Genomic DNA, 21907 nt, shown 5'->3' with positions numbered 1-21907 from the left:
CAATTGCATAGTATAAAGGGAGGGGCAACTCCCTGAACAATGAGTCTGCCCGAATATATTATATTAATCAACTTTTCAATATTTACAAAGCTTCACAAGTATACTTGGAAACACCAAGTTTCATACTTAGCCAATTTTACAACGGCCACACCTTCGTGTGCCAACCAAAGTTCCTTGCCCGAGCTGGGCGGGCGCGCCCTCACACGAGCTGCCAACCGCACTCCTCAACCAAACCTTGTTTCTTCATGCACGACAGGCGAGCGATTCGCCTGAGTCACCACCCGCGCTCCTCGTTCAAACGACGGGCGCCTTCACCCACGCCCTCGCCTTTCTCCCAAGTCCGCGTGCTTATCTTCGTGTGGAGCTGCCCAAGGATGAGCGCATTAGAGCTGCGCCTCCTTGCTGCGGCTCTACCTTCCCTTCGCACTTTACTTGCCACCGAAAGACTTCGCTTGAATTGCTTGCCTCCATTCGAATGGCAGGTGCCTTCACCCGCACCTTCTACTCAACACCCAAGTCGTTTGTGTGTTCGCCGTGTAGCCTACCTGTGAGCAGGCGCATAAACCTGTGCCTCCACTCGACCTCTTAACACTTCCTCGCACCTCTTACTTGATGTTCGAATGAAGAGCGTTCGAATGATGCCTTTCTCCCCATCAATGCACGCCTATACATATGCTTCATGGGGCGGTCGTGCCACCCTTGGCTGACCTTCGTTTTGTTATCCAACCGACGCCTTCGTTTGCTAAATTTTTTGGTCTGCCCATCGACCAACGCCCAAACTTGCAATCCATCCATCCTCGGCTCGTGGGTGCTTCTTAACTCGTCCCACGCTATAAACAAGCCATTTCTCAACCTTCCTCATGCGCATTTTATCTACGTAACTTCGCACACCTTCGTTAAGCTGCTCGCTCGGTTAACTTGTTCGTTCCAACAAGTCGCACTTTTTGCGTGGCGGTCATGCCTTGGACCACAGGTCCTTACATCCTCCCCACTTGAAATCAGTGTCGTCTTTGACAATATCTCATCCCGGCAACCATCTGTCCCCAAGATCACCATACCAAGGCATACACCCATCGGTATGTCATACATCAGAAAATCATCTCGTTCCATGATCATCAACCACCCTGTCACAATCTCCACACGCTGCTTCCCATGGCTAAAAAGTCGCTGGTAAATAATATTGTTCCTTGACGATGCTTACCACCATTAGCCCTATATTCACAGCTGTTTGTTGGAAACGTCCAACTTCTGGAATTTATTTTGTGTACTGACTACGGCAGATTTCAAATATTTTAGTAGAATTTCTTCGTTTAAATGTTACAGACTCTGTAGCCACTCTCTCTGATCGTAAGTATATTGTAATGACAGTTGTCCATTTTAAAAATGACAATTGCTTCATGGAGGCTGACATGGTTGCCTGGAAGAATTTTCTGCAGTGTTTTTCGCCATGGTACTCTTAGGCGCGTCGGATCCTTCCCACTTTGCATGATTTTTCAATGGTTTTTTTGGCCTTTCCGCCACAGGTCTGAAGGTTTTCTGGATCGGTTTTTCTGTGTAGTTCTTACTGATTGCAATTTACAGTTATGGTAGTCTAATGATCGCCACAGACATTAAGGATTGATGGAAAGGCAGGGGAGGAAATACAAATTCTCTCTCACCACAAAAACAAAAGTCTGACATGCTTTGTTCGCGAATATTAAATTTTAATCTGAATTAAAATTTATAAATAATCATCACATAAATTAATTAATTTTTCCTATAAATTTTTTGAAATTTTAATTGTTTGTAATTTTGAAGCGTCTTTAAAATTTTAAACTTTAGGATAAATTGTAAAAATTGGTGTAGTATTTATTGTATTGAAATAAAGTGGTGTAGCATGTATTGTATTGAAATAAAGTAGATTCAATGAATGACAAATATTTTTAGTAGAGAATGTTAATTTTATTGTAAAGTGAGAACTAAAGAATCAACCAAGTGTTATAGATGTGTAGAGACAAAATAATTAGTGAAGATGACGGCTTTCGTTTTCACCCTCTCAAAGATTCTCTTCAGATAATGTATATATTTAATAGTGGATCAACTTAAATCCTGGAATTTTTATGCTTCACCACTCTTGCACCCCACTCGATTTTGGGAGAGCCAGACGCATCAAGCCTCTCCAAAAACATATATTTAATAGTGGATCAACTTAATCCTGGGATTTTTATGCTTCACTACTCTTGCACCCCACTTAATTTTGAGACAGCCAAAAGCATCAAGCCTCTCCAAAAACATTAGATGTTCCACACCTAGCAACTCTAGTATCTAATTGCAATGGTGAAATTTACATTGTCTTCGAAGATGGTGGCGATTCTAGTTGTTCCAAAACTCAAGTAATAGAAAAAAAAATGGTGGCATTTCCAACTAAGCACATCAAATTTACATGACTTCCAAGTTGCCAACAACATCACTAGCATGCCCTTTAAATTTGTAGAGAGAAAGCATTTTTATTTATTTAATGAAACTAGTTTATAATATTAATCAATGCAAATGTTAAACTCACATGGACAGTGAGACAGATGGAAACAGATGGAAAGATAAATCATTCAGTACAATTTTTATTAACAACTCATTTACATTTATAGTACATATTGTGACTCTTGGGATTCAGATCCCAAGGTCTCTTGGACTGCTTTGTCCATTCAACTTCCACGCTAACCCTTTAGGATTAGGTGTCCAACATTCCCCCCCTTAATCCGAAGGGTTATGTATGAGTCCAAGAAGAGAGCTGTAATACAAAATGTGCAAAAATACATGGCAGCACTAGGCTGAATGTGCTCTATGAAATGTTGGTAAAAAAGGGGCGGTGGTTTAAGGATGACCACCAACACTGGAACGCTTAGTGCATTTCCCGGAACTCTTCCAAAACTTGCAAGAAACTGAAGTTTTCTGCTAGAGGAGGTGTTCTCAATCTGTGATGGTTTAAGGATGACCAACAACTCTGGAATGCTTAATGCAATTCCTGGAACTCTTCCAAAACTGGCAAGAAGCTGGAGTCTTCTGCTAGAGGAAGTGTTCTCAATCTGTTCCTGGAATGCTTCCGAAACTGGCAAGAAGCTGAAGTCTTCTGCTAGAGGAAGTCCCAGATTGCCAATTGAAGGCATGTTCAGGCATCTTGTCTCTGGCTACAACTCTGAAACTGGTGTGGCAGGTTGTGGCTCAGGCTCGCTTGATGTGGCTTTGAAGCTTGTAGATGACCATCATTTCCCCCACTGTCAGATACAAGGTGAGAAGATGGAGAAAACTCAACTGCAAGACTGTTTAATACTCTGGAACAAGTTCTAACATGTGTTTGGAATATCTTCTTGGCTGTTGATGCCCATTGCCAAGAAGCGATCCATCCAAGATGAATCTTTGTTCTTCCAGGACGTTTGTTTTTGAAGCACCTGTGTGAAGAATGGCTGGTTTTATGACAGTGCTCACATGGATGAAGATCAAAACAGTGATCTTTCATATGGCCAACTCGATCACAGTGTTGGCATTTCACGATCTGTTGTTTTTGTTGTTGTTGTTGCTATGGAAGAGGGGCAGAATCTGGAACAGCTGAAGTTGAACTGTCATGAGGAGCAGGTGAACTGTCATACATGAATCCAGCACTCTGAAACTGAATGGGCTTGGCATAGTCTGGAATATGAAAGGACAAGTCCTTGTCATATCCAAGACCAGTTCTGTGCTTGTTGTGGACAAGCTGTTCCCAAGGTCTGATGATGGGCTTGGGAAGTGCAGACTGAGTTTCTGCATCTGCATTTACAACTGCTATTTTATTGAATACTGAATCTGAATGAACTTGAACAATATTGACTTGCTGTTTATGGGAGTCTGCTTCATTGTTCTGAACAGAAATAGGTTCAGAATGATGACTCCACTGGTGTAATTCTTCCTGCTGTAGCTTTATTTCTAGCTGCAAAAACTCAATATTTTCTTGTACATTTTTCAAACAGATTTGAATGTTTGCGACAATGGCTTTATCAATCACAATTGTATTGTCCGAGGTAGAATGTATTAGAGTATTCAGTAATTCTAATACAACACTCATTCTATCCATTTCACAATAATATCACTGGTTACACAATGAGATCTCTTCAAAAATCTAAATCAATATATGACAACCCAAACATTTGCAGAAGTCATAACACTTGTCTTATAACTTGAATATCTATGTATTTCAGCCCTCAGACTTGAATTTCAAAAAAACCCCTTCAAATAGGAAGACCAGTGTGAAGCTTTGAGTCTGCTAAAAGAAGCTCCTCCAAATGTGTCTGCAGCTCTACCAAAAGATCCTATATATTTGTTGTCACTGATTTTATCTCAATGTCAAATTGAAGATGAATGCATTCATAAAGTGCCAAAGCTCACTGTTGCTATTATGAAAGCATACAGATCGGCTGCAGAGAGTTCACAAAGACATTATTACAGTAATCTCCTAAGCCATGCATTGGAAGTGATTTCATACGTGATTCATAGGCTTACATCTACTGATATTTGGGAGGTTCTAACCACTCTAGATGGCCTCCTCCTCCTTACCACTGGTGATTCAACCTTGGATGAGGCGCCAAGAGAATTTAAACCAGCACTTGCTTCATTTTTTGCAAGTTTAAGTGCGGTGGAAATACATGATAACTACCAGTTAATAATACTCTATTTTTTTTTGGCAAGTAAAACTTACGACAGAGAGAAATTAAGAAGCCAGTTCACCGCACAGGCTTGCCACATACATATGCCATAGAGAAACACTACGAAGCTATGCCACATAACAACAGGGAACACTGGAATTAAATTTGGTCGCGAAGTTGATGTTGGTGCAGAAAAATTAGTGTGAAGAATGGCGGTCTTGTGGTAGGCCGCTGCCTGCCTTGATTGACAAGTAATGACAAGTAATGACAAAAATGTGGACGCTTTGATATTTATCACTTCATATTTGAGAGAACGACATTGGGCTGGTGTATTGAGAGACCAAGATGATACCAACTTCCAGCAGTGCAATCTCCAGGTGGTCGAACCCAACGATAATGCGTGTTATCTCCACTGATACGGTCTCCAAATGAGCACTGCAAACACACAAAGCCAGCAAGGATATATGTGGAGCCTTAGACTGATATGCAGGGTCTCTTCATGTCCACTTCTTGATCCTAACTCGACCCACAGAGATGAATAACCTTTCCTCAGTGGCCACGCTCAAGCACTGAATGGTACACGGCCCAGGCAAACAACAGTATCGGCCCTTTGCAAAGAGGTAATGCGCAGCTCCAAGACAGTGTCTGGAAAACAGGTGGATACTCGGCCTCCAGATGCGTTGCTCCTTTGGCAATAGAGTGCTCGGCCTCCACGAGATAATTATTGGCCACAGCCTTCTTCTGCCAAAATTATGGTTCGCCTCAGTAAAATAATTAGGCCTCAAGATACATTCGATCACCCAGATTTATGAATTATGTTATTGCCGCTGAGAATGCCACAATTTTGGCTCCTGTGATCCCACCAATCCAGCTTTCAGAAAAGATAATCGTCCCCAGAAATACAAGGCGTATTAGGCTCCTTGATACTGGCCTTCCAATAAGGTGGCAGATCGATCTCGGGCTCACATATATCTGCGTCCAGGTGAAAGAAAAACAGTTCTTCAACAGCCCGCCATCACATATATCACAGTCCACGGGTTCTCAAACCGGTGTGCGGTTCTGGCTCCCACGGGTCTTCAAACACAGTTTTCAGGCAGTCACCATTTTAATTTGAATCAGTCTTCAACGCAGTCTTCAACGCAGTTGCAATTTGAATCAGTCTTCAACGCAGTCTCATGAATCAGTCTTCAACGCAGTTGCAATTTGAATCAGTCTTCAACGCAGTCTCATGAATCAGTATTAATATGCGGACTCATTCAATAGACAGGTATTCAGAGTGCAGCTTGCCATTGTTGTTGTCTGGTTCTTCTCGCGGGGTTGTGAGTGTGAAGCAAATTAGGTGGGAAAGTAGAAGTGAGGGCCAAACAGATAAAAGTTACAGGCTCTCGCGACACTCTCACCAGGAATTTCAAGCACCTGAATCTCGATTTTCAGCTCATGGAGGGCGGCAGAAAGCTGAAGGTCGACGCTTGGTTCGGATCCAGGAAAACCATGGCTGCCATACGCACTGCTATCAGTCATGTCACAGCAATTCCCTATGAGGTTTGTTTATGCCCATTTCCCTATCAACACCAGCATTGGAGGTGAGAAGACCAACATCGAAATCCGTAACTTTTTGAGCGAAAAGAAGGTGAGAAAGGTGAAACTGCTCGATGGTGTTACTATTACCATATCTGAGAGGGTGAACTGGACAGAACCATGTCAGGTCAATTCAGAACCATGACAGATCAGAGGCAGCGCTGGGAGGGGAAGCGAATCGACAGAGTGTATGCGCAGAGCGCAGAGCGCAGGAGGTGCAGCAGAATAGAGCAGCGTTAGAATATTTCTTTAAATAGTGAAAGGACAGACAAATTTTGAAAAGAATGCAGCTGACATGGTATAGCCTTCCTCCGACTAAAACATTCAACCAACGCTCAAAAAGACCAAGAGACTAGGGTAATTTGTAGACTGTTAAATCTGCAAATTCGCCAGAGAAACGCTCTATTCACCATAAAGAACCTGCCCCTTTTTTTTTTTGAATAGAAGCTAAATGGTCGCATAACAGTGTGCACAAAAATGACAGGTGCTTTTCTGCAAGACAATGTAATTGTGCAGGTAACGTTTCTTAGCACTGCTACAGAACTGGGCAGAGATTGCAACTACAATTTTGCTGACAACATATTCATGAAATGTAAGACAGACATGCACAGAGATGCCAGGGAAAACAGGCCACACAGAGATGCCAGGGAAAACAGGGCACTCATCATGGCTCTGATACCATGTTAAACTCACATGGACAGTGAGACAGATGGAAACAGATGGAAAGATAAATCATTCAGTACAATTTTTATTAACAACTCATTTACATTTATAGTACATATTGTGACTCTTGGGATTCAGATCCCAAGGTCTCTTGGACTGCTTTGTCCATTCAACTTCCACGCTAACCCTTTAGGATTAGGTGTCCAACAGCAAAAGCGCCACAAATTGATCCCATTGTTGAATGCATGCACATAAGGTCTGTGAAACTCTCCAATGCAAGCGCCTTGAGGCAAACTTACTGCTCACAACATATGCATGAGAACAAAGTTGTCGAAAAACATTGCCCTAGGTATGTCACCCTCAGCTATCTATCTTATTGTTGTAAATCCCAGATTTCTAGCAAGGTGTGAGATTAATCTTCGTCGATGTCCTAGAGTGCGACGACTCTTTCCTTGGGCTGCATAATGGGTCATCCTAGGAGATACGAGATTCCACACTAGTCTAGTAGACACTACTTCAAAAATGAGGCTAATGTTCTTATTACAAGAAAAGCATAAAACTTTGGATTACGAAGAGCAACCTTCTACTTTATTGGTTTCTTACTTGCTGATGGAAATTTGTCATTGCAACATTTGGTTATGAGCGGAGTAAGATGAATGATGGAAAATGATACATGTAAATAGCTAAATAACCATAGAATTTATACAATTCCTTATTTATTTTATTTAGTGTTGAGGAAATTGTTGGTTTATTATGTGGCCATGTTGGGCAAGGAAAATTGTGAAGACAAAATGGATCAATGTTCACATTGTTTCTTTTACCATTTAAATCAATAAAACTCAGAGGACAACTTCAAAGAGCTAGACAAAAAAAAGACCAGAGAGAGATTACCCAAGGGAGGCTGGAGCCACTCTTGAGTTTCCAAACGATGTTTACAGATCTCACATGTTTTCTCATGTCCAATGCTTCTCCTCTCGACGATAGGATTGTTGCAGTAGAAGTCATGGTGATTCGGGTAGGCATCCTTGATGTGAAGGTCCTTAAGGTTGTTTTGAAAGAAATTAATTATAGTAATTCCTAGGATGCTTGTGGGCTAAAGGGGAGGTTTCGGATCACCTTGACTTAGTGAGGCACATGCCAATGGTGTTAAGGTTGTCATGGCTACATGGCTTTCACAATGTCGAAGTCTTCGGAGGAGTTCAAAGCAGATATGGCTATTGGATCTACTCAAAAATTTGAAGTTCCAATAACATTTGGAGAGTTTGATGTTGTTTTTCTAAATACTTCCCCTGCACAATATACTAATGTTCCTCATATAAAATATACAAAATTATATATATGAAAAAATTTAATTTTTTTATACACATTTAATTTTAAAAATCATTTCTTATAAAAATATATAACTAATTAAAAATCTAAATTAATCTAAATTTATTTTTAAATTTGTATTTTTTAAATTTGAGAATATATATATACATATATATATCACAAATTTTATTTTTAAATTAAATAACTTAAATATTAATATAATAATAACATAATTTTATTTTTATATAAATATTACAAATATATTCGGATGAAGTTAAGTTCGTTTGATGAAATATGTAATATTTAAATGTTACTGCTTTTTCATTTTAAATTTTGTAGTGAAACTATCTATATAATTTTTTTTAATAAAGTTATCAATATAACTTTGTGTTTAATATTAATAAAAACTATCTCTACCACTTTTTGTTTAATACAAATCAAACTATTTTCTAACCTTTTTTTGTGAAATCATCTTGACTATCTATATAATTTTGTGTTAAATATTTTAACTATAGTTTTTTATTTATACAACTTTGTGGTGAATATATTAATTATCATTATTTGATTTTATAGTTATGGTATAGAATTTTCTTTTTATTATCATTTATTTCTTTAATGATGCTCTAATAATCTGAAAATATTTATAATTTTATTTAAAGCATATATTATATTTTTAAAATTTTATAATATGCAGAAGAATAAAATTGTGATTAAAAAACCGTTATTAAAATTGTTTTATATTTCCATTATTTTTTTTAAAATATAATAATTTTTTTTTTATATTTCTATTAATTTTTTTTAAAATATAATAATTTTTTTATCATTTTTAAATGATAATAAATAGCATACATTTTTTTCAATTCCCTTTTAATACTCAAAATAATAACAATATATTACCAGATTTTCTTTAAATAATAATAAATAGCATACATTTTTTCCAATTCCCTTTCAATACTCAAAATAATAACAATTTTCAGATAATAAATTCTACATTATAACATCATAATGGCAGATCGTTAAGAAACAGAGTTAAATTATTTTTTCCCAATCCTCTTTTCGCACTTAAAAATGATATACTTTCTTTCTATTCCTTTTTCGACCATTTAAAAACAAAAAATACAATTTTCAAAATCTATTGGGATCTTACATTATGATGGCAGGTCGTTAAGAAACAGAGTTAAATTATAGCAAATCACCATGCAGATTCATGATAAATCTGAATACATTGCTTTTCAACTAATCAAGTCAAATAACGAAAAAGGGTATATATTTCTTGTCATAAACACTAGTACCAAATTTTGTTTGAAACATCAAAGTTTGAAATTTGACACACATCCAAATTCCACAGCTATGTCATGTACTTTTAATGCTTCCATTGCATTGAGGAGCTAACTTGGATTTCACTCTTCTTCAACGCTATGGACGTGACTTAATAGAATCCTGATTATTTGTGGATCTATATATGAAGTGAATACAATACATTCAATCAAGGTTAATGGAGTTTTGATCTATAGCCTAAACACCGCTGCCATACCCGCAACATCCCACTCGCTCCTTACAAGAACCCATAGATTCAACAACATCTTCGAGATTGGGACTGGTATAATTAGTTCTTACCAGAAATTAATTCTTATCTTATACATTACTCCATTTCGTTTTTCCAGTAGACATTAATTGGTCTTTGTTTCGCAAGGTTGATATCAATTAATTTCGCAAGGTTGATGACATAGATGGCTCCATGTAAATCAAAGATGTTTGCTAACTATTTATATTGTATGTTTACAAGGCATTGAAGAACTGAAACATCTTTTACTTAGAGGCTATCTGGAGCTAGAAGGAGTGAGCACAAGCATATAAACGAAGAAGCACCTCTAGGAGGATAGGTTGCTTCACCTCTAAGAGATCTTGGCATCTACTCGTAGAGAATGGGAGAAAGCGCGAGAGCAGCTGATGAAACTTGAGGCAGAATACTCCAATATACATAATCACATTATGTCTAACTATCTGTCACGCCCTCAGGCCTACGGTAGTCTTTCAACCGTACTTGGTGAGGTGCGGCACCACCGAACACTTTCTTTTCACCAATACTTATGTTCATGGACTATGCCTAACCACTTGTCCTACTTAGTTTATGTTTCTCAACCAAGTATTATTATGTTTCCTTTATACCAATGAACACCCATACACATTCATTATCATCAGCAATTATACATGAATAACACAATTGCACAGTATAAAGAGAGGGGCAACTCCCTGAACAATGAGTCTGCCCGAATATATTATATTAATCAACTTTTCAATATTTACAAAGCTTCATAAGTATACTTGGAAACACCAAGTTTCATACTTAGCCAATTTTACAACGGCCACACCTTCGTGTGCCAACCAAAGTTCCTTGCCCGAGCTGGGCGAGCGCGTCCTCACACGAGCTGCCAACCGCACTCCTCAACCGAACCTTGTTTCTTCGTGCATGACAGGCAAGCGACTCGCCCGAGTCACCACCCGCGCTCCTCGTTCAAACGACGGGTGCCTTCACCCGCACCCTCGCCTTTCTCCCAAGTCCGCGTGCTTATCTTCGTGTGGAGCTGCCCAAGGATGAGAGCATTAGAGCTGCGGCTCTACCTTCCCTTCGCACTTTACTTGCCACCGAAAGACTTCGCTTGAATTGCTTGCCTCCATTCGAATGGTAGGTGCCTTCACCCGCATCTTCTACCCAACACCCAAGTCGTTTGTGCGTTCGCCACGTAGCCTGCCTGTGAGCAGGCGCATAAACCTGTGCCTCCACTCGACCTCTTAACACTTCCTCGCACCTCTTACTTGATGTTCGAATGAAGAGCGTTTGAATGATGCCTTTCTCCCCATCGACGCACACCTATACATATGCTTCATGGGGCGGTCGTGCCACCCTTGGCTGACCTTCGTTTTGTTATCCAACTGACACCTTCGTTTGCTAAATTGTTTGGTCTGCCCATCGACCAACGCCCAAACTTGCAATCCATCCATCCTCGACTCGTGGGTGCTTCTTAACTTGTCCCACGCTATAAACAAGCCATCACTCAACCTTCCTCATGCGCATTTTATCTACGTAACTTCGCACACCTTCGTTAAGCTGCTCGCTCGGTTAACTTGTTCGTTCCAACAAGTCGCACTTTTTGCGTGGCGATCATGCCTTGGACCGTAGGTTCTTACATCCTCCCCCACTTGAAATCATTGTCGTCCTTGACAATATCTCATCCCGGCAACCATCTGTCACCAAGATCACCATACCAAGGCATACACCCATCGGTATGTCATACAGCGGAAAATCATCTCGATCCATGATCATCAACCACCCTGTCACAATCTTTACATGCTGCTTCCCATCGTGGAAGGTTGGCCCCTCCATCTCAAGCTACATGCTTCCTACAACATATCGTGTCGTCCTCATGTGAACCACTGCCATGATACTCCAACAATGCTAACACATCTTTGTACATGCCGGCCCCCATGTCTTAACTAGTTGGGTAGCTAATCCAACTGTCATGCTCAAACCATGAGAATGCACATCCTTATGCCACCATCAGTTGTTTCTCCGAACATCCCGTCACATCATCAACTCGATCAAGAATCCGTCTCCATACAAGTGTAAGACGTGCTCAAGTCCATGAAGCAGTCCTCATCTCATCTGCAACATGTTGTCCATGATGTTTGGTGTCAATGTGTTGCATGAAATTAGTCGCATATATCCCAACATCATCATCCATCTGCAAAACAACCATCCCCTTAAAGTGAAGAGATCATCTCATCAAACTCTAACTCTCGATGTGCCACATCCAAGTCCATGAAGCAATCTCCATCATATCTATAATGTGCCATCTCTCAAGTTTGCAATAGAAACAAGTATACACCTATCTCATCTATCCATGTGCTGCCCATGATCATAGATCAATCAGCACCCATGTGTCAAAAGTGGTTGAGTCTCGGCTCAACCCATGCCCAAGTGTTGCCACCAAGGCATTATCATCATCGTAACTCTTTCACTCCAAAGTGTCTCATATCGATCCTCCACATCAAGTCACTCTTTCAAGCCACACCCATACATGTACTCGAAAGTATGCATCCCATTCTGCATCAAAGTCTCTGACCTCAGCTCCTCAATGCATCAGATCCTCCAAGTCCACCATATATGAAGTCTCCAAAAGTCACAACCTCATGTCATCATGAGCTTTATGTGTCATCTCCAACCATCATCCAGCAAGCATACAAGTCTCGGCCCAAAGGTCTCTGCAAGATGCCTTAGATCTCCATGTAGTAGGAATGCTCCATAGTCTGCTCACAACTCCATCCAAGTCCATGGCCTTGTTGTACAAGAGTGCACAACCTCTCCATCGACTCATAAATAAAATATCTCCATGTCACATTAGCAAATCCAACTACACAACATCCCTGCCTTGGCACTCCTCATTGGATGCCCATAAGTGACATCTCTACAAGTGCTTCTGCACAATGTCCCTGCATAAGTTTTCCCTGCTCGATGTCTCCAACCTGATGTCCATGACTAAGTTGCCCATGTAGTCCAACCAAGTAGACCCATCACAACAATCGGTCATCCTCATCCAAGTCTGCAATCTTTGGTCTAGTGAACTCGGTCACCCAACCATATCATCATCACATCATGATTCCCTTCCATCATAGATCCCCCACTAAAGGTTCCACCAAGACTTTCTCTTGGTCTCAGCCATGAGAAGTCCACCTAAGTATCATCATATCCAAGTGTGTGCCCTTCAATATGTCCATGAGTCATGCCAGGCACTTAGCCAGTTCTCCATGTGGCTAAAGCATGACCCAATCCTTCGCAACGATCATCATGTTCCTCCCTTGTCACGGCCCTTTGTACCTTCTACCAGAAGGTCAGAAACAACCCCAACAAGTCCTGCAACAGTCAACATTCCTTGCTTTTCCATACAAGGTTTCATCGTAAGCATCCATGGTAAGATGCTCTCCTGCATCGACAGACTGACTTTGCCCTTCACTGCACACGGTTCATCTACCAAATGCTCAAATGAAACACAAGTATCAATAGTACTTACATCATCATCATGAGGCTCCTCCATTTGAGTATCCTCAGTCATCCATGTCTGCAAACTACACGATCCTGGTCCAACTTGATCAATCTCAAGTTCATCATCCATCGTTGTCACATCTGCAACATCCTCGATCATCACGACTTCCTCTTCCTTGCCAGCACAATCTGCAACTTTATCCTGCTCCATTGTCCAACCAAGTTGAAGAAGTTCATCTTCAACATTCTTTTCCAATACTTCAAGTTCCTTTCGAATCCGGGGTTCTCTTCTTTCATCTGCTTCAACCTGTATAACGTAAGCAAGAGCTTCCCTTCGCATTCTTCAAAACCTGCCATGCCATGTCGTTCAACTTGGCCCAAGCACTAAGCTTCACCTCTGCTAAACCTGTTTCACCATTCACCAACTTCACCAAGTTCCCTGCAACCATGAACCAGCCCTTGTTCCACTTGTATGTGAAACTAGCTTCCTTCACCTGCAAGTACCTGCTTCCATTGTCATCAATTGTCAAGCTTCTTCAACCCTGAATCAGCTTCAATACCATCTGCACTTCATCACAAGCAACCTTGCTCTGATACCACCTGTCACCTACAAAACTTGAACTTCCCTTCAAGTCTTTGGTCTTCGTAGAATCAGCTCCTTGATTCAGTCTCCTCCTCTGATACCAATTGTCACGCCCCCAGGCCTATGGTAGTCTTGCAACCGTACTTGGCAAGGTGCGGCACCACCGAACACTTTCTTTTCACCAATACTTATGTTCATGGACTACGCCTAACCACTTGTCCTACTTAGTTTGTGTTTCTCAACCAAGTATTATTATGTTTCCTTTATACCAATGAACATCCATACACATTCATTATCATCAGCAATTATACATGAAGAACACAATTGCACAGTATAAAGGGAGGGGCAACTCCCTGAACAATGATTCTACCCGAATATATTATATTAATCAACTTTTCAATATTTACAAAGCTTCACAAGTATACTTGGAAACACCAAGTTTCATACTTAGCCAATTTTACAACGACCACACCTTCATGTGCCAACCAAAGTTCCTTGCCTGAGCTGGGTGGGCGCGTCCTCACACGAACTACCAACCGAACCTTGTTTCTTCGTGCACGACAGGCAAGCGACTCGCCTGAGTCACCACTCGCGCTCCTCGTCCAAACGACTGGTGCCTTCACTCACGCCCTCGCCTTTCTCCCAAGTCTGCGTGCTTACCTTCGTGTGGAGCTGCCCAAGGACAAGCGCATTAGAGCTACGCCTCCTTGTTGCGGCTCTACCTTCCCTTCGCACTTTACTTGCCACCGAAATACTTTGCTTGAATTTCTTGCCTCCGTTCGAACAGTGGGTGCCTTCACCCGCGTCTTCTACCCAACACCCAAGTCGTTTGTGCGTTCGCCGTGTAGCCTGCCCGTGAGTAGGCGCATAAACCTGCGCCTCCACTCAACCTCTTAACACTTCCTCGCACCTCTTACTTGATGTTCGAATGAAGAGCGTTTGAATGATGCATTTCTCCCCATCAACGCACACCTATACATTTTCTTCATGGGGCGGTCGTTCCACCCTTGGCCGACCTTCGTTTTGTTATCCAACTGACGCCTTTGTTTGCTAAATCGTTTGGTCGGCCCATCGACCAACGCCCAAACTTGCAATCCATCCATCGTCGGTTCATGGGTGCTTCTTAACTCGTCCCACGCTATAAACAAGCCATCGCTCAACCTTCCTCATGCGCATTTTATCCACGTAACTTCTCACACCTTCGTTAAGTTGCTCGCTCGGTTAACTTGTTCATTCCAACAAGTCGCACTTTTTGCGTGGCGGTCATGCCTCGGACCGCAGGTCCTTACACTATCAATCCCGACAGAGGACCAAAACCAAGCTGGCCAACTTGTACCTTGAAGTGAACCTGTCCACCATGAATTACCATTTCTCTTCTTAGTTAGCTCAGCAACCTTCACTCGTCGATCCTTCGCCCAACATCATCTGCCCTCCACTAGCCAACCAACTCCATTGGAATTCGACTCCTACTCATCACTTCAATTTTGCACATCTTAACCTCCAAGCAGACATCGAGCTGCACAAACCTCCCATTTCAGCTTCAAGTGTCAACTGTTTGAATCACATGGAATTACAAAGCCAAAAATTATATGACCAAGAGGAGTAGGGACTATGTTTTCTTGAATGGAAAGAATTATAGCTGCAATCCCAGATCCAATCCCAATTCCTTTCTTTCATCGAAGATAAATCACAGTGATCAATGGCAACAAAAGGTGGTAGCTACCGCAGGCTTAAGACAATTGTTAAATCCAATTCTAGGGATCTCAAAAGTTTCAGTAGATCATCAGACCCCAAAATCGGTCCATGCTTCTCCTCCTTCCATTCTCAGAGGTAGCGCAACAACCATGCTTGCAAATATGTTAAAGCCATGTCTCAAGTTTTAATTGAAGTGAGGGAGACAAAAATGACACTTTGTTATTGGTTGGGATGAACAGTGTCTAGAACTCAACCTCGTAGAGAGACACCTTCAATTTGTAAATATAATTATAATATAAACAAAGTAAAATGACACCAAAATATTAAATAAACATTCACATAATAACTTTAACAATTCCAATCTTACCCCGATGGGGGTGGCGGTTCTAATGCGCAATGATTTGATGAGTCAGAGGTTAATTAACCACCCTGATGTCCGGCCATATGTTGTTAAGGCACCAGACATTTGGCCGACTTCAGAGGGTCCTTTCAGATCTGAGCTTATTTCCGTCAAGTACGCAAGGTTTACTGAGAGTCGTTGGTTTGGAAATTGTTTACAATGCATCTAGAAATGGGAGTGCCAGGAGTTATGGAGGTCATCGTTGAGTTTGCATTGGTTCTCTTTAGGAGCTCGCGACTCTATTTGTTCGTGTCGACAAAGCTTCCGCACAATGGGGTGGTGTGGATGTCAGCTGGTTCATGGTTAGACACTCTCCATGTCTGGGATCATGGGACTGCAGAGAGAGAAGAAACTCTACGCTGGAGGAGTTGTGTGTTTTGGTCCTCGGCTACCTCTTGTCTTCGTTGTGGAGAGAGATGGTCGCTTGACTATCTAGTAAAGTGTTTATGTAGTGTTTATACTTCATAGTTGCTTGGTTTCTCTAAGTTCTTTGGGTATCTTCGGAGTAGCTGGTGGGGTGGTGCTATTGGCAGTGACAACGCATCCCCGACAAGTTTTCGCCTTCTGTTCAGGAGGATTAGCATTGAGCATGGGAGCTAGTCTCCCATGGGGTTCTTGTTGCCTATTTCGAGGAGTTGGGGGGTTTTGTTGTGGGGTGTTTGGTGCAAGGCCATTGTGTCAGGAAGTATCATCTTGGGGGTGAGGGTGAGTCAGTTGATGGCGCCTGGTTGGAGGTCATGCTCTTCTGGGTAGGTGGTAAGGTTTTGGATTCCTATGCAAGATTTGGTTGGTCTATGCGGTGTCGTCGTTGTGTTGGTGTTGGCTCTATTCTTGTCTTCAAGGGTCAGAAGGTGTCCACAGCATTGGAGCTGGCGAGCTCGATGCGAGCAAGTTGGCCCATGAAATTCACCCAGCTTCGGGCCAAGAGAGAGAGCCTCCCTCGTTCTCGTATGTTGTGGGGAAACTTCAGGAGATTTCATCTCAGCTAGCGGAGCTCGTTCCTCTTCGGCGGGAGGACCACTTGGAAGTCATTGGTTCCTTCAATGATGTTATGCAACAACAATGGGATATTTTGGACAAGGTGTCATCAGTGAAGAGAAATCAAAGACTGATATCTAAAAGGTTGGAGGTCATCGAAAGTAGGATGGAGCATTTGGAATTCCATGTCCACAGTTGTCAGCGCCTACTAGTTCATCCCACCAATTCATCCGCCAGACCATCCAGAGCAGCATCAAAACTAGGTCCCTTAGTCTTAGTTCTCATGTTTGGTTTAGCATACATTTTGTATATTTTTTGGTGACTTTTTCATCTATAAGAATATGTTCATCTTTATGTTGTCTTTTTTTGTTAATTTTGTAATCCTCTCATAAACAAAAAAAATAAAAATAAAAATATGTTTGCAGTAAGACTCCAAGTCACTCAAGATTAAAATCTTCCTTTATAAATATTTTTTTGAATTAATAGGATAGATTGACCAACAAATAAACCTTTATAATTCCAATCGTGATAGAATCTTTAGTGAAAAAGAAACTTCAACATGAGCATCGTCTAAAAATTAGAAAAATTAAAATAAAATAAAAGTCAATCAACCACATAAGAAATGGAGGTAACGAAAACCTAAAGGTTATTAAACATAAACGTTGAGGTTAATATATACTATTATGAAATTATGGAAAAATTGCATCATCAATATATAAAGTGTAAACCTAGTCGATATCAAAGTAATAAACTGTGATAAAGATCTTAAATATGTTTTTGAATTTGTATAAAATCAAAATAATGTTGGCTTATATCATTAGTAATAATTATAAATTAGGTAATAGGTTTAATTTATAAATATTGTATTAATAATAATATTCTCTTTTATATTTATTTATTTATTGTTTCCATGTATCATGTACAAATTAGATAATGTGTTTAATTTATAAATTGAGTATTATTTGTTTTATTATGTTAGAATGAACCACTTATATCTCATATAAATAATCATGTATATAAATTAATAATAATAAAATATCAATATTATTAATTATACTTATCTTTATTAAATATTTAATTAATGTGTGAATAATAAATAATTGTATTAAACCTTTATAAATAAGTTATATTTTTGTTAAAAATATATTTTTTTTAAATGTTCACTGAATTATATCCTTCAACATTTCATAAAGAATTTAAATTAATAACAAAAATGAAAGAAAGTGTTTTTTAGTGGTTTTTATTTGAGATTAACATTAACAAAAATGAAAGAAAGTGTTTTTTAGTGGTTTTTATCTGAGATTAACATTAAAAACACTGTAATAGCTCACATTAACAAATCCATTTCCCATTCACCGAATTTTTAAAGAGATTTGCAAGATTTTTAGTAATAAAAATATAAGGAAAGTGTATTGTATTTACTTATATTGATTTAATTTTCTTTTCATTGAATTAGTGTGTATTTAATTTTCTTTTCATTGAATTAGTGTGTATTTAGCAAAAGTAATGAATTTATTTATAATTAACCATAAATAAATAATAGATATCAGTGTTTATTTATTTATTTATCTTTATATTAAAATATTGTTAAAAAATCCCGATCAAATGCAATTTAGTTGGAGGGTGCATTGATTTTCCAGCAGATGAAAGAGTGTGAAGTTGAAGAATGGTGTCCATGTACTCCTTACATGCGCGGCGGCGAGGTATGGCTGGCGATACGCATGAGGCGTAGTAAATATGAGGGGAAAGGTGGCGGGGTTATGAGGTTTCCGGAAAACTTGAATGGTGTGGTTCACTCGCGACATTCTAACTCTCAACAAGGCAAAGAGACTTTGGAGATTTACGAACAGGGTGGAAGAAGAAGGTAGGCAGTGGAGGTATCCACAGCTTGCCAAACAAACAGAGGTGTCGAATCCCTCTGTAGTCTTCTCTCGCAAGTATGTTCTTATAGCAATTTCTTATCTTGTTAGTGCTCTTGTCTTGTCTTTGTGTGTGTGTCTTCGTTGGCGGAGTATGTTCATGAATTGCGGCCTCAAGGAGGCTCCCACCCATGAAAGGAGGAAGGAAATCCTGGTTCTATATGGTGAATTGTATGTGGACTCGTTTGTTGTTTCTATTTATTTTGGAATCCTACTTATGCGTATGGGAATGTATACAGAGACATTAGTATGGAATCACAACATATTTCTTTATAGGCTTGTCTGGGTCGTGCTCATGTTATTAGTTTGACGGTTTTGATTGTATATGTTATGGAATTTGAACACATTACTCCTATCTGCATCTAATTATTTCGATTATTACGACCCTGAGGCGACTGTGATGATTTCTTTCTACTCTCACTGCTACTTTCCTTGCAATAATATTGTCAACAGGTGGGTTGGTGATACTTTATCTCATATCTCTCTGTTTTTTTGCCTAAAAATTTATATAGATAGTGTAGTGTGAATCTAATGTGGATAATTAAGTTTGGCACCACCTGTGCATCGGCCTTTGGTACACCCATTTGTGGGTTTAACTTTCACAACAATCAATTGTCTATTTGTTTGATTATTATACCCATGGCTCGCCCTTCATCTACCTTTGGCTCATCGACTAGAGGAGGTTGTGGTCGCGGTAGGAGAAATGGGCAGCCCCACAGGGCTAGTCAAACCTAGTATCGACCCTCAAGAAACTATGGTCGTCACACCACCTCCATCCTTATTCATAATGCAGCCCAGGTTTTTGAAATAGGCACCATTTAGCAGGTTCGTCAACTAATCTCGGGATGGGAGGCAAAACTAAACCAACATGCGACAGAATCAGATGTAGATTTGGGTGATTGGCACGATCTGGTCCAGATCCAGGCCATTCACGCGGCAAATCCACCCAATATAAACAAATTATTTATCTCTATTGGATAATGAAGAATCTAATAGCCAAAGCCTTGGTTGTCACTCCAGGTGAAGGTATTCAGACTAAATATGGTCATGTGGAAATTAAAAAATACTTGCAGCAGATCCAGTTTCAACTGCAACAACAGAATGGTAGACTCAGTCGTATTGAGAGCCACATTCCTTGCATCCCCCAGTCAGAACTTCCAGGTTCCAGTGTGAAGGATCCAACCCCAGTGGATTCTTCAGAAGAATAGTGGTTTAGAGGTTTTAATTTTGATTTACATTTTTCCTTATGTCACATTTATAGTTTATAGTTTCAGACTTTAGCTATTTAGCTTATAGTAGGAATCATGACATTCAGACTTATATAGTTTTGTTTGACAATATCAAACTCTTTCAGTTTTGGTCGGCATATAATGCAGTTAGGTGGCTAACAGATCTGGTTTCTCATCGAGCAGGTTGATGCCACATAACGATATGATACTTGTATGTAACTTGCCTTTGCAGAAAAGTAATGGAAAAGGTCATGCCAAGCTTACCAAAAAAAAATATGGTTCAAAAAAATCTTCAATTCAAATTTTCATATTTCCTTTTATTCCAGAACAAATAGGGCTCAAGTGGAACAATTATATTAAAATTGAAATACAAAGAAACAACTCCAATCTTTCCTTTGATCTTCAAAGCAAGTGGAGGTGTAGGAGACTATATCTATAACTTAGAGGCCAACTTGCAGCAACTCTATGATTTCACACTCTAGCTGGTACCCATCAACGTTTCAAAAGAAATTGTGGAATTTAAATCAATAAATTTGAGAAAATCCTGTTCACTGTGATGTAGTTGGATGGTAATTTCATCGAAATATCTTTGCAGGGGAAGAATCTGTGCATGATTTGCATTGTCATTATTTATAGAGTTTAGGATTTTTCAACTCATTGGAGTTACCTCATGAAGACTAAGTTGTTGCTTCTTGGACTATTGAATTGGGCATATACTAATGTAGAATGTTCGATGAACCTTGATTATGTCCACCAAATGTTATGGGACAATTCTTCCTATGAATCTTCCATCATTAAATTTTATGATTACCAGACATTGTGGGTCTTTCTTGGCATAAGATTAGCTCAATATTTGAGAGATGTATCCATGTTTGAGCTTCCCAACATTTCCTTTGTAGTCTCTTGTCTCGGGTTGTATCAACAGCAGATCCACTCTCTATCTCTCTCGCCAAACTTGGTTGCATCTATTTGAAGAATATAACATCACAATTTGTATCAAGCGCCCTTCTCTGCTCGGGCATATAAGGCAAGGAGGATTGGATTCGCAAACTAGGGATTACTCCATTGGACTCGTCTTGGAGAGGAAAACTCTCAAATATGGAGGCCTATTACGAATGCAATGACAGAGGAGTGCCCATTCACAAGATGTTGATAGATCGATATAGAAACTTGACATAAGCGATTAGTTTGAAATGCTACTATTTCACGCTTTTGTATGCCACGAGAGTAGTTAATCAATTCGGTCCCAAGAGTAGGAGTAATGCATAGTGTATCTTCAGCTCGCCCTTCGTTCAAAGTGCTTCAAATGCTAGAGTTTTGGCCTATAATTTCATCGGGACGACCATGTTCCTTCTCTTGATTTATTCTGTCAAGATTTTTTTACTGTTTGCGGGTGATGAAAATTGATCATAAAATTGTACTGCTCAAGAAATTTGTGAGGCGGAATGGAAATCTTCTTAACTTTGTCATGAGACCCAACACCAGGGCAATGTGGTTCAACATTCCAGAAATAATTGATGCCACCAATAATTTCAACGATGCCAACATCATTGCCCAAGGAGATTTTGCAATGGTGTCATATTTTAATTGGCTGGAGGCAGACGAAAATGACGCCTTGGGATTGGCTGGGATGAACAGTGTTTTCCCAACCAACCCCATAGAAGAAACAACTTTGGTGTTAACTATAGAGGGATTCTAGCTAGAAATGATTGTTTGGTCAAAATTGCCGCTTCAATAGATGTCATGTCCCTTCTCAAACACATTTGTAACAAGGTGTTTCCACACATTTTTGCACAATTTTGGCTAAGGGAAAGAACCCAACATTTTCGACTTAGGGACTTAGGAGGAAATTCAACTTAAT

The sequence above is a fragment of the Pinus tabuliformis genome, chromosome 8 (genome assembly GCF_031772625.1).
Source record: "Pinus tabuliformis cultivar Carrire ecotype Pingquan chromosome 8, CPIR1, whole genome shotgun sequence".
NCBI lineage: Eukaryota > Viridiplantae > Streptophyta > Pinopsida > Pinales > Pinaceae > Pinus > Pinus tabuliformis.
Note: the sequence above shows the minus strand (reverse complement) of the source record.